At 41.4% G+C, this 12,588-nt stretch overlaps 1 protein-coding gene across 3 annotated transcripts in view; it reads left to right on the plus strand.

The window, feature by feature from the left end:
* Nucleotides 1-811: 811 nt before the first annotated feature.
* Nucleotides 812-12,588, plus strand: part of LOC135492918 (uncharacterized) — an 80,661-nt gene continuing 68,884 nt past the window's right edge. Inside the window, exon 1 of one of the 3 annotated variants that reach the window (XM_064779659.1) lies at nucleotides 812-923. The gene's annotated coding sequence lies outside the window, so the exon portion shown is untranslated. Of the gene's footprint in view, nucleotides 924-11,268; nucleotides 11,764-12,588 lie in introns of those variants that run through there. The other 2 variants (XM_064779647.1, XM_064779658.1) reach the window with 2 other exon arrangements.

Here is a 12,588-nt window from a genome sequence, read left to right on the forward strand (position 1 = left end):
TAAGGCCGCCTCGTTACCTCGCCCCTGGTAAATTCTGTCTCATCATTGATTGCATATCGTTCACTGTGAAAGTTATCAATAAACTGATAAACTATGTGCTGTTGATAACTGAAAAGCATTTTTTTCCTTGGAGATAATCGAAGTAACTAAAACGGAAATTGAAATATCTCAAAGGCAATTTTTGACGATTTTAGTCAGTGTTTCGTGTAAAAAAAAACCGTATTTGGTCGTCACCAACAGGAAGTTTACGTAGTTGGCCTGACACTTTGTGCAAGTTGGGATATGATCTAAGCTACATGTACAAGTATTATTCGTATTGCACAACCAACTCCTTGCGCGCGGGAAACCTTTCCCTCTTCACGATGAGGTCGGACTTTACATCACCCCGATAACGCGACACTAATAGCATTGCCAGTGTCGTCGCAATATCGACTCAAAGACGTCATGGTGTCGCTTTTCGCCTCCGCGTAGCGCGTTCCAATGCATCGATCCAGCCGCACGAAGATGATCGAGTCAGATTTTGAAGTTTTTTCATTTTATGTGCAATTTGATGATGGAATCTATATTATTGTATAGTGAACATGACAGCTTGATAACATTGCTCTTAATAACTCCGTATAGGTCCTTTAAACTGCTCGCTCCGTTCAATTCTACCTCAAAATGGCAAACAGCAGTTGGGCTGTTTTCTCACTTTCCGAACCTCCAGATGAATGGGCAATACCCCATGCTGGCACTTTTGCCAAGAAGTAACTCTACCTTGCTCTGATCAGAACCTGTAGTTACATTTAACAGCATGGATGGACCGCCGGATTCTGTGATCCCGTGCATTCACAGGGAGGAGACCGCCCTCCTGGGCGAGGAGGAGCGGGTCGAGTCTCTGCCGCGGAGCCCGCCACCCTCACCAACCAAGAAACAGCAGGACAGTGAGTACAGAAGTCAGACTTGTATAGCTGCTTTGCCAATTAATACGAATTTCGCCATTTTCCATAGCGCACTCGGCGAAGGTGTGTTGATTAAACCTACAGCTTACCTGGTTTACACCACAACCCGGCACTGGCACATGAAGATCAAAATATTATTTGATGAGTGCTGTCAGTTGGGTTGGAGTTTTGATCTTCATGTGCCTGTGCTCAACCCAGGAATAGCGCGCGCTCTTATAAGAAACCTGCACTCTTAGCATCGTTTTTTCCTGCCTTTATTTTAAACCTTGAACTTTGTGCGAGAAATGTCAGACATGTTCAGTGTATATGCATTCTCATCCCTGGTTTGATTGTTGGTTGCTGGGCATCTATTCAAACCATGTTATCCGCTTAATGCCAGAGGTTACAATTGATCACTTTGTCAATTCATGTAGGCGGCTCCGTCTCTTTTACATCAAAGGGCAGGCTTGGAGACACCAGAGTCTTCCAAAATTATCGAAGACCCACCGAGACACCGCAAAGTGCTCACAGGCCACAAGGAGCCTGGATGGGGTCGTGCCGATTTAGCGGCGGTGCGCGTTAATCCTATGAACTAAGTCACCTCCTGTGGAGGAGGGATGCCGTCGCACAACCCCGATAGATGGGACTAAGAAAGCCCGGGGATGGAAAATGCTGAGATCGTGAGGAGTTCACTGCGCCTTCATACCTATGTATTTTGCGCGATTTAAAACCTTCCTCGATGTTTTGAGACGATCGTTTTAAGATCTATTTGTAGTATCACCGGGCCGACACGACACGACTAGTCCACTCCGATGCAGTGTACCTCGATGCATTTGTTGGATTTGTTGCTTTCCTCATTGCATTGTAGGAGAACTCAGAGTAAAGAATGGATAGGCATTATATAGCTGCCTTACTTTTTAGTCATGAGATGCGTCTGCTTTGTATCTGAACTAAATACACCTCTGCTTCTTTAAAGGGACAATATAGGCAGCAGCTAGGCAGGCAAAACAAAGTTACAAACATACAGTATTGTTGATTTTCGGTTCTTGAGGTTGTTTCAAATAATCGTTTGCAGGTTGCAGCCAAATCCTCAACATTTTGATATCTTGAGCCATGAAAATGTTGGAAACACTTGAAGTGTTTTCTGGAAACCTTCCTTAGGTGTTGGTGATGGAGTGGCATCTAGCATCTCACAGCGCGTAGGCCGACCGTGATGATGAGCATTCGGGATGTTTTTTCCGTTCCCAGGGTAATAAATAAAAGCTATTAACAGGCGGAATACATCAAGTTTGCGGCGCATTGTCTGTTAGAACGTGTTATTTTGTTTCGGCCTGTGTGGATGATTATTATGGACTGCCTTGCCTTGCAGGAACATTAGACATGTTTACAACCTTCATCAGCTAAGCAGAAACATTGGCCTCAGCTGCCCCGTACGCGTTTAACCATCCTGGGTAATAATGATAACCAGTGGTTTTCCGATATTTTAACCGACCGGAAGGAGTGAAAAAAAATGAAACTCAGGATGCCGATTAACAGGTTAAACGGCATGCGCGCATCGGTCTTTAAATGATCCGGCAATTAACCTGGCATCATATAGGCGTAAACGTCGACAGTGGCAACGCTAGGGCTTATCCCCACATAAACATTTTACGCTGCAACCTCGCATGCGCAGGAAGGCCGGGGAGAATTCGTTCCTAAACGGCACATGGTTGATGTGGTAAAGGGCGTTTGAGGGGTTTGCCGGACTACTAGTTATTATCTTCACTAATAGGTGGCAGCATAAACACTTGACCTGCAACGTACCTCCTACGTAAGTTGGGTCAAACCCATGGGAGCAATGCAGAGAGAATATTTTTTTTAGCTCAGGGGTCCTGTCGAAATCACTGATGAGGAAACTCTACAGGGTGGCCCAGAAAGGTTTTCCCTTGCACAATAGAATTCTATTGTGTGTCCATTGTGTGAGGGACTAAAATAATTCTGGGTCCCCTGTGGTACATTTGTGATTAATCCGGCTATGATTTGCTATCACCCACCCCCGAGTCAGCATCCACTGCCGGTTGCGACACATCAAGGTTTTCCGCAAGCGTATAGGCTACGTATAGGGCCTCCGTATAAGTTGTGAATCACAACCTGGTTTAGTTGACCTCTATCTATCTATCTCTATGCTGTTACTAAAAATAGATCAATGACCGTGCCCACGTGGGTCTCTATACTCCCGCACGTTCGAAGTTGTCAATTTTAGCGTCGTTCGCCTTCTTATCAAACCTTCATCAAGGGACAACCTACACATGAGTCCTTCGATCATGGACGGTGATAATTTTGGGTAAAAACCGCTAAAACTTGGAACGGGAAATCATCCTCAATCGGGCCCAGCGCTAAAACCATGCCAACCAGTCTTCTTCACATTTGGTGTATCAGGTAAGGGGGTTGTTATAATCTTAGAGTGGACTCCAAGTTATAATAGACAGTAAGTAGTTTTATAGTTCTTTCCAAGTTGGTATCTCTCTGCCTTCTTCGTTAAATGTTATACTAATGGGCCCTCTTGTCCCAGGAATATGAATGAAGGAAATTGCATATTGAAACATTTAGACTTCAAAATGATCTTTGGGAAGTAGACCCCGCGTGTCCCAGAAACAATGTGGGGATGGCTACAGAACTGGTCTAAAATCATCTCATAGTCATGATTTAGGCCTATGTGGAGTTCAGGACACAATTTTTATTGGTCATTATCACAGCATGAATAAGAAGACGGTGACATGACAAGAAGTTGCCAATTGGGCTTTTCATTATGCTGTCTTCAGGTAACATATACATTACCGGTAATATAAAGGATCACCTCGGTGTCCAGGAATCTACCCATCATGATCCTGCCCATCATGCTCAAGCAAGTGCAAAACTACAGCAGAACCTCCCTTAGCAGACACCTCTCTATTAGGGACAACCTCTCTATTAGGGACAACCCCTCTATTAAGGACAATCTCTCTATTAAGACCAATCTCTCTATTAAGGACAACCTCTCTATTAAGGAAACCTCTATTAGAGACAACCTCTCTATTAAGGACAACCTCTCTATTAAGGACAACCTCTCTATTAAGGACACTAGTTTTGGTCCCAAAACGGTTGTTTTGCCTGCAAGCCATTGTCAGTGATAGAGCTGGCCGATAAATCAGTCAACTGCTTCAAAGCTAGATGTCAGTACTGTTCTGCTGGTTTGCCTGCCGACTAGTGTCGGCAAGTCTTGCTGGTGCTGATGGGCATTACTGAAGTACAAGGGAACCTCCCTTAGTGGATACCTTTGTATTAAGGACAACCTCTCCACTAGTTCCAGTCCCAAATTGGTTGTTTCCAATCAATTTGACCTCTCTAATCAGGACACCTCTTTGTTAAGGACAGTATTTGTAAGTCCTGACGGTGTCCTCAACAGAGAGGTTCTACTGTAGTTGATACTGTGCAGCTATCAGTCATGTCAGTCTACTTTCCGTCCCTGGAACGAATCAAATGAAGACCAATGCATGTTTTCTCGGCTTGGATGCATGTGGTCTTTCTTCTAGAACCTGAGGCTTCCTTCTTTCAATTCATGATTTTTAGCTCACCTGTGAGCCTTTACAATGCCGCAGTGTCCGTCGTCCGTCGTCCGTCTTTAGATATGGGTGGCACGTTTCGTTACCGCTGAAGCTATTGAACTCCAACTTGGTACACGTGTACCCCTTGGTGACCGCTACACAGAGACCAAATCGTTGTGTCATATGATTCACGGTTTGGCCACCTACTTTTCAAGGTCCTTTGACACAGGTGAGCACATGGTCCCTAGAGCATTTCATCTCATGTGCCTGCGCAAACTTTTGTCAGAAAGTTGTTTGATATTGCAAGACATCTCATTTCCTTCAATAAAAGCTCATGCTCTCATGGTGCATTATACAGACTCTTTAATATGCCATGAGTCGATATCTTTAACGAACCTGCCTCTGTCTCTTACTTTATTGGTCACAAGAGTAGTATTTTATGTCGGTCCTAATGACTATTTAGGTGGTAGCATTTCACATGTTCACCTATAAGCGTATGCATTTCAATCAAATCATCCTTTGCCGTACTTTTCTAAAATCCTCAAAGGCAAAATGCACACGGCTAAGAAAAAGTCATGTTAGCCTTATCAAGTTATGATGCCATTAGTGCTGTGCTGGTAGTTTTTCATCTCCCTTCAGGCTATTCAATTGAGCGTTGCTAGCGTAGTTTATCTCATCAACAACCTCTCATGTGCCCTGGTGGTTTTATCATTTTCTTTGACTAAAAGGTTGTGCGTGAGAGAGGGCATCACTTTGGGCGGTAGAGCTCTTTGCTTACCCCCCCCCCCCCATCCTTTCAAACTTTCAGTATCACTTCGCAGCATATTGATGAGTGAAGAATGGTTCAGCATCTCCAAGTAATCTCTGGATTTATGTTGCAGTTTAGTTTATTCAACTTTGGACCTGTTAATCCGACGAAGAAGAATTTGTTACGATACTAGCTGATCCTTCCCCGCCAAACTAATCAGTACTCCATAATTTAGAACCAATCAGCGATATCAGTTATTGGAAAGAGTAATAATATTTCACTTGTTACATAATAGCACTAGGTAAAAGCAACAGCATTTAAAACTTGGCAGTATATTTTAGCAAATCTTTGCACTCGTAGCCTCTACCCTTGGATTTACACGTAAACTCACCATGTATCTTAAAAAGGATGGTGGTCTTTCCATTTCATGTTTTTGTTCCATAACACGTCCAAATTCCAAATCCTCCCTGAGGTTGACAAATTCCATGATGAGGCCTTTGATATTGCAACATGCGTGGAAAGGTAAGATAAAATTATTACTGCAGGGCCCAGGTCAAGTTGGGGAGAAGACTGTGAAAGTAGCGGCGTTTGGTAGAATGTCCATGTACATTTCTTGATGTACAACACTTTATTCTAAAAACTCAGTGAATGTCATCAGCAGTTCTCAGGACTCCCACTTTTTAACAATGCCAAATGCCCTTCTTGATATCTCGGGGAGATATCAAATTTGAAGGGTTAAGGAATTGAACCCGAGGCGGAGGACCTTGGTTGAGTTACCAAGACACTCCAGGGTGGAGCTAAAATACAGTCCAAACCCGAGCCGATAGGCGAGGGTTTGGACGAAATTTTAGCTCCACCCGAGAGTGTCTTGGTAACTCAACCAAGGTCCGAAGCCGAGGGTTCAATTTCTATTCTAAAATACCTCAAACTTAAAAAGATAGGCCACGAAATAACTTGAATATGTGCGAATTTGGCAAATTCCATCCATCGCCTGCCCGGAGCGCCGGTAGCGCCGTTGTTTACATTACGTTACGGCAGCGCGTATAGGAAGTCCGGATCGGCTCGCTCAAAATCCGCGCAAATGGGCTATTTGGAGCGTTTTTCTCAGCAAATATGTGTAGTGCTCATTAAAAAACTTAGGGTGGTTGATGCTTCCTTGGCTGATTTGTGTTTGAAGCAGTGTTTTGAGAGCCTCAAACTTCTGAAGCGAGCTGTGTGCATGGTTCCACATTTTAGTGCAACCCGAGGGAACTTTGGTAGAGCATCTTGGTTGCGTGTCCAAAACACTCCACTCTCAGAACGAGGCTTATGCATTTTCCATTTAAAAGTTGACTTTACGGTACCAAGGTATTTTAGAATATTTAACATAAGTTGTTTCACGGTTACCAGACTCAGCACTGGTTTCATTTGCCAGGTTCAACATAACATTATTGGTTTCTGATAACGTTTGCCATTGTTTTAGTAACAATCGGTAATCCATATTTCATTAACCCTGAGTCATTGATTTTGAGAATGTGACCATATTCACTCAAAGCAGCCTGGTGTTTACAAACATGTTATGTATTATGCTATATGCTCGGGAGATCCAATATAAAGTGTGATTTGTGATTATCGTCATAAATTCTACCATGGCCCATCAATGATGCTGTTACAGAAAGTCTACAGCAAAACTACAATAAAAATGCCCTCTGCTTGCTTCTGTTCAGACCAGGGTTGGTATAGGGTACTGGCCAAACACTTGTCCTTTGATACATTTAAGACCCGAGTCCCCTCCTTTTTTGGTTGGGACTAAAAAGACCAGGACAGGAGTGGGAAGGTCACAACACCCTTGAAGCCAGAAGCCATGTTTTTCCATATTCTTTATTTTCTAGGGTCAATTGGATAATTTCAGTACCTGTATTTATATTTTCCCATTGTCGAACATTCCTCCCATTCTGCATAATCAAATTTTCATTCCAGGTATCATTACCGATAACAAGAATACTCTAATATTACGGACCATGTCCCAATCTTAAAAATCCTCATCAAATACAATATAACTTGATTGGCCATGGAACCAGATTCACCAGGTAATCTCATTGGATGGTTTATAGGGTCATTTACACCACAAGCTAAAAAAATGGGTTCTGATTTGATTGGATCCATCTTCATTCTGGTCTTCATTCCATTGCGCCCATTTACAAAACACAGTACAGCCTGGCATAATGTGGTTTAATGGGGATGCATATTTATGAGAATAGAAGAACCTTGGTGGTTTTGAAACAAAAGTGCTTTACTTCACATGCCAACAGGTAAATTTTGGTCCACATGAGTCAGTTGTGGACCTTTTTGTGTTTAGATGACAGAAATGGATGCATTCGGACTAGACCCTACAGAACAAGTTCGAAAGATAGTCCACTTTTAATCCGGACTAATCCTCATCAGTATCGATCAGTTTCTGTTAAAAATAAGGAATATTTAGACCGCTTTGAGATCTTTTTCTCATCGTGTAAATGTCCCTATTTTTGATGTTGTCTGATGTTATTGGTTTTTCGTGAGGTTATTGGTAATTTTTTACCACGGAACAAAACAGTCCAGGTAATTTTATTTGTTGGTTATTCTCGATGTTGTCTCCGTTATCGGTTTTTTCGTGGTACTGATTATTCTCAATGCTGTTGGCTGTATTCGTTGCCTGTTTTTTTCCCCTTAGAAATGCTAGTGATAGATGCATATAAGTCCTCCAAAGTTGAAGCTCAAGTTCTTATTGGTGTCATGACCTTTTCCAAGCTTCAGAAGTAAAAGCAAAAGATAATACTTTCCAAAGACAAAGTCGGTGATTAGGATCAAATTGATACAAATCATGTATGCGAATGCTCCGGGGAGTTTGAACTTATTATGAGCACTCTTAATCCATCATCGGGACTGTAGTTATTTGTCTTATGATGATTAGATACTGCAGTGGGTAATTGAAATGAATGGGTCACAGGGTTATCTCAGGGAAACCCCTCAGGAGTGTGAAAGACAAGTTGAAGTCAGCGAGCAATACCAATGTCTATAATATGTGGCTAAAATTTGTGGTTAAACATTGTTTTAAATCCTGTTGTCAGCCAACTTCCCAAGGCTTGATATTTCCGTGCCTTCCGCTTGTGCCCCACCAAACGACAAACATGAGCAGCTTGCGATTGACTCTACCTCTTGCCAAAGATGGAGCCACAAGGTCGGTAAACCCAATTGGCGCCTTACCTTACAGTGGCACGTAAAAATAAGAAAACTTGTGAAATTTATATTTGTTAAGAAATGTTCAGGAATTACAAAAATCAGTAGGCACAGAAATTTCTGGTTTCCAGTAAGAATCTGAGCCTCCAAGGAAGGTTTCCTGTCATTGTTGTCAAATCAGTTGTTGCTCTCAAACCTCCCAAGATGCTTTGCAGATCTCCTTGACAACCACAGGAAGATTGCGTCTTTTATGTCAGAGCTATTCCTTTGCTGAGGGAGGGATCGAAAGTCTTGTTAGCTGCGAGGGGGCCCTTTGTAGTGGCGTCGCTCTTTTATGTTGCTTCCTTTAGACAACGGTAACCTGTTTGATGATTGTGTCTGATCTGGTAATCAGAAGTGGGTGTTACGGCAGTATGGGGTAGCCTTGGTGCTCACTGGTTCTTGATGCAATTAGTTAACAACTTGGAAAGTGCATGTTTATTCTTGTATATGATTCCGCAACGACCTACACTAATTAACATGTTGTTTAAAGGGTTATGACCTAATAGGTTAGAGTGGGCTTTACGTGTATTCTTTCAATTATCATAAAACACAGTCTTCAAAATGGTAAACATTTGATGAGACCCTTGAACCCAAGTGTGGAACAAAAAAAATTGTCCCCAAAGGTTAAGAATTGTGAAAACGATCATTCTCAAACCTCGCAGATCGCAGCACTATGTCTTTGCAGGTGCTTAAGAGTTTTTTTGTTCTGTCAAGAATGATTCAGAAACACAACAGGACTGTCTAGTGTCATATGAAGATGATGATGTTGTTGGCAATCATTATATCGCGGATTCAATATATTCAACAGACCGCAAACTGAGATACTGATGTAGCCATCATATGGTCTTGGCAGGTCAGTTGAGAAAACAATAACATCTCTTATCCGAGATCGATGGAAGGAATGCAAGTGAATGTTTGAAAGATTGTGAATAGATAATTGTTGGCTAGTTCCGTTATCACTGTGCTCCAGAACTGCCCACTCTGGGACACTGAGAGACTGGCCACATGGCCATACGGTGCATCAATTCAGATAAAGCTCTGGGGATCAAGGAAATAACAAGAGACGACAGTCAGGTTTATAAGAGACAGAGGCCTGGTTGTGTAGCTGGCCATAAATAGAAAATTGATTGCTAAGAAGAAGAAGAAGAAGTTATCACAGTACCAAGATCTACTGTATTGTTTCTGGTAACAATAGACTCGCCCAAACTTTTGTCATTAATTAAATTGAGGGGTGTAAGGAGTAAGTTACACCCCTCTGAAATTTGTTTCCTGGTTGGTTGATAGTGGTTCTCAGGTGGCTAAAGCACAGTAACTGGATCTGCATGGTTTGACTTAGTGATGAAAAGCCTAAATCGTGCAGATATACTGTGAGAGACATCTGTTGACAACTTCATGAACCTTTATCTTGTTCACCTGGTTCCTGTATAATAGTGTCCCTGTAACAATGCAGAAATTTGTTACGATGCTACTCACTTAAATAAGTTTAATAGCTATTTGATTTTTAAGAAACAGCACTCCGAACATCAATTATTGTTACAGGCTCCAAGGAACAACTGGAAAAGCTGTTAATTACTTCATACATTCCATTGGGAAGCAAGAACGAACATTCTGTCCTTCCTTGCTTCTAGCTCCAAGTCGTTACATGCTGGCGGAACTTGGGTATCCATCTAGGGAAATCTTAGAACGTGCTTCACGAGAACTGAGTCCAATTACCGACCGCCTACTCTAGGCACCTTACCATTTCTTCAGTTCAAAGAAGTGGAGAATAGGAGGGGAATGGTCTTTTTTGGGACATCGGGATTGCTCCAGAATGATGATCAGGATTCAGGATAGAGCAGAAAATTTCGGGAATTTTTGTTGTTGTTTTGCCAGAAATTTCGTTTCCCAGCAGAAATATCTTATATTTTGCCACAAAAATAAAAAATTACATGCATGCCTATTAGAAGGAGAACTGAGATATGGCATTTTTTTAATGTCGGGACAGCAAGCCTTCCTTCTGATTCTGAAAAATGTTCAATGCCAATGATAGGTTTCTTTTTCAGTTTACTTCATGAGATAACATAGCTATATCCATGCAGGACTCTTTAACATCCAACATGCTTTTATCCAAGTTTTTAGCTCAGTTGATGAAAGTCAGCAGAGCTGGTAAAATAGCTATTCAGAATGACGTCTGTCCCTCCATCCGTCAACATAGGTGTTGACAAAAGTCAGCAGAGCTGGTAAAATAACTTTTCAGAATGTCGTCTATCCCTCTATCCGTCAACATGGGTGCCCATTTTGTAAACATAAGACCTAGGCACTTCAATGAAGAACAAACGTACTGCTTGCAGTATCATTCACAGTGGAAAGTGCCTCTTTGGAAACATGGCAATATAAAAATGGAGTTCTAGCTGAATAGAAAGAGATTTTTGCGGCAGAATATATAATCGGGAGCATAATCAACCAACCAAATTTGTGAAAAATATCCTGCACACAAAGATTTTCTGCGTTACAGCTAATATGAAAAATTAAAGTAAGTATAGCTTTTGGATATGATAAAAAAAAACACTTCCCCTCAAAAACATGGTTTGAACAGCCAATATTATTGTCATTAAAAGCATTGAAAAACACCTGATTGCTTGAGGCAGTGGTGTAGACTTAATACAAATGTTTCATGTAACAACTCAGTTTGTAATGACTGAAACCGCGTTATATGTTCCAATAGCGCTCAGCTTTCCCGGCAAGGACTGGTTTCGAATCTCAATTTACCGTATTGATTTTTTCATTGTGATTGTTACAATCAGCTGGGAGTCTGCATGTTTTATAGTGTGTGCCACCAAATCCAATTCCTCATTGTTATTTACAGTTGTATTTTCATTATGCTGTTGATAGAGTTTCTGATAGTGATGTCAGAGTTTGTACGGTGTTAATTATCTTGTTTTTGTGTTGAGATAGTTTCCTGCATCAGGTTGCTTTCACCTCGCCCAGCACAATAGAGACGCGTACGTTATGATTACTAGAGAACCGCCGCTATAAATACAGCTAATGCAGCATTCGGTGTCGTATAAGTGTCACATGCAGTTAGCGCTGTGTTCATAATGCTGTAGTAGCTAGCCAAAAGCCACATTTGGAGTGAGCATACTAGATGTCCGTCGCTTTTATCATCACAATTAGCATGTATATCAATATCGGATGTATCATCATTTGTGTAACATCCAGCATCAGTTGTCGGATATGTAACATCTAGGATAGTGATAAGAGCCAGGGTATTCACTTCAAAAGGATTTTTTACAGTGGTACCTGGATCTCAACTACGGTAAGTCTTCGTTAGTTTAGATGACTAATTATCTATCTCCTCTTTCACTATCTCTCTAAGGGTTCTATTTAATGGTGTGTCAGGAAAAAAAATGCAGTTACAAACAATGTTGTACATGTAGCACAATTATCATGCATGCAACTTTGCTGAAACTTGGCATGTATAGTATTTGTATGTGTATATGTGGAACTAACAAGATAATGTGTGTATATAAGCAAACAATATTTCAAAAGTTTCAGCGCAAGACAGACTCCTAATTAAGGTTTTTCTTCGCTATTGTCTTTCCAGTAGTGTTATAGTCAAGGTTAACGATACAAATAAAAGCTATCTGTCTGGACTATTGATCACTAATGATAAAACCTAATAGATATCTTTTCTGGTTTGTCCGTGGATTATTTATTAACTGCCTTGTCCTGCCATCAAATTTCGTATAGACTTTCAATTACTTTCAAATTTATGCTTATTCTGCCTCTAGCAGTTCAATTAAATCTCCCAAGATCTTAACCCGGATTTAATTTGATTACTTTGACCATGAACTGACTCTATTACAATACAATTAGCAAGCCGGTGATTGGTTCAGTCGGATGTGGACTGGAGGTTTGAGCTGATAGTGTAGGCAATTTTAGGGGATTGCTCCCGAAGTCGTCCCGACCCCCCCATGACTTTGACGTCTCTCACTTCTTCATTACACTTTGTCTATTATTTATCATTGGAACTACTGCTTTTCTTCACAGATTGACTAAAGTATGTAATGGCAGCCTGTTGAAAACCCCTGGAATGTCCCCTCAACTACCCTAATCCCCAAGTTAATTAGTTAGGATCCTC

This window comes from Lineus longissimus, chromosome 8 (assembly GCF_910592395.1).
Source record: "Lineus longissimus chromosome 8, tnLinLong1.2, whole genome shotgun sequence".
NCBI classification, from domain to species: domain Eukaryota; kingdom Metazoa; phylum Nemertea; class Pilidiophora; order Heteronemertea; family Lineidae; genus Lineus; species Lineus longissimus.